Raw genomic sequence first — 2,293 nt, forward strand, 5'->3', positions numbered from 1 at the left:
ACGGTCAAATTACAGCACTATCTCAATCAATAATATGAAGTCCGCCTTATCCGTAACTGAAACCACCAAAATTCAAAACCCAATCAGATTTTCTATTTTATATTTTCGCGGCAGAACCCCGAGTAAAGTAAACACTGCAACGGACAGCGGACCTTCACCGAGAATACCGACTGGAGACTCTCCAGGAGGTATTCAGAAAACTCGCCACACGATGGTACAAGAAATCAAGTCACTCGAAAAATCCTCACGTCCTACACCTGGGCAACTACGATCACAACCATAGATGGAAACACAAGCGCCCAAAGACACTCCTTAGGGACTAACCATCTATGGTAACTTCGTTACTACGCAAACGACACTGAGGCGAGTCCCTGCACTTCAGCCACTGACTAGCTTGCTAGCTGAGCCTCTGCCATGAGAACTGGCAATCGCAGGGAAGCCAAACATGGCTCGCAAACAAACCCCCAACACATATCACACTAGGTTTGTCAGGACCATCGAAATGACAAACCTATAACGACATGGCTATGTTACAGGAGCAGCAGCTGGTCCAGGAAACATCGTCGGCCCAGCAGCAGCAGCGCTCACCACCTCGACAGGACTGGTCATTCCATGACAATCTGGCATTGCTTCTATGGTACTGATGCATGATACTCAACCACTGACATAACCTTACCTTGCACGGCCTGTCGCAGAAAGCAAGAAACCGCTACTGCCCTTACTATCCAACCTGGCACTGTCGCAAACGTTTTTTTTCCCTTGGCGCTTTTTTCCCTCTGCCCTTCAAACCGCTCTTCTTTCAAGCTTGACTTTTTCGACCACTTCTGTCACCTAGATGCCCCCGTATTAATGGGTAACCCTACCCAGACGTATGGATAACGTCGTAGTTCCTCGCTCCTGCGATCTCCTAGATTCTAAATACCAACAATGCAGAGGTGACAGTAGACCTTTTGAGTTGGTCACCATGCTTGTGCGAGCGTGGATGGCCTCACACCTATATACGCTGCTGGCCACCGTAAATACAACACCCTGAAGGAAGCATCCGAATCAAGTGAAATTTACACCATGAGTTTGCAGCGATGAGATATGCAACTGATTAGAATTTCAGTGCAGACGCACATCACGCGCGCCTGTGGCGCCACCTCATAGCGCCATTTAAGGCTTGGCGATTTCGACGAGTGTACGTTCGGCACGTGTGTTTACCTTGTGGTTGTTTCACAAGACGATCAGTTATGCCTCGTACACAACAGCGAACATCTTTTGATCAAGTATCCGAGTTCGACAGAGGAAGGATAGTGGCTTACCGAGATTGTGGATTATCATACAGAGAAATCGGTAGTCGTGTTGGACGAAACCAAACAACTGTAATGTGGATATGTGACCGTTGGATGCAGGAGGGTACGACGGACCGACGTGATCGCATTCACCTCGGAGCACCACTGCACGTGCTGATAGGCAAATTGTGCGCATGGCAGTGACGGATCGCTCAGTGACATCCCGAACCGTAGCACAGCACATTGCGTCTGTAACGCATCATCCAGTGTCTGCGCGTACCATTCGACGCCGTTTACAGCAGAGTGGTCTGTCCGCAAGACGTCCATTGCTTCGTCTACCATTGACGCAGAACCACAGACGTCTCCGTCGCCAATGGTGTGATGACAGACGGATGTGGACGGCAGAATGGAATGACGTTGTCTTTACTGACGAGGCACGCTTCTGTCTGCAGCACCACGATGGTCGGATTCGAGTGTGGAGACACCGTGGAGAGAGGATGCTGGACAGCTGCATTATGCACCGCCACACTGGTCTTGCACCGGGTATTATGGTATGGGGCGGTATTGGATATTACTCTCGCACGCCTCTAATACGCATTGCCGGTACTTTAAATAGCCCGCGCTACATATCCGAGGTGCTGTAGCCAGTTGTCCTTCCTTACCTTCAGGGCCACAGCCATATTTCAACAGGATAATGCGCGACCACACGTGGCACGCATTGTCCAAAGGTTCTTCCTCAATAACCAGATTGAAGTGCTTCCCTGGCCGGCTCGCTCTCCGCATCTTTCACCGATAGAAAACATGTGGTCCATGGTTGCTCAACGAGTGACCCAGATTACATCCCCAGCTGCCACACCAGATGATCTTTGGCAACGTGTGGAAGCTGCTTGGGCTGCTGTTCCCCAGGAACACATCCAACGTCTCTTTGACTCAATGCCGACACGTGTGCCAGCGGTGATCTCCAACAATGGCGGCTACTCTGGCTACTGATTCTGGCAGGAACCACATGTCACAGAAGG

The sequence above is a fragment of the Schistocerca piceifrons genome, chromosome 10 (assembly GCF_021461385.2).
Source record: "Schistocerca piceifrons isolate TAMUIC-IGC-003096 chromosome 10, iqSchPice1.1, whole genome shotgun sequence".
Lineage (NCBI taxonomy): Eukaryota > Metazoa > Arthropoda > Insecta > Orthoptera > Acrididae > Schistocerca > Schistocerca piceifrons.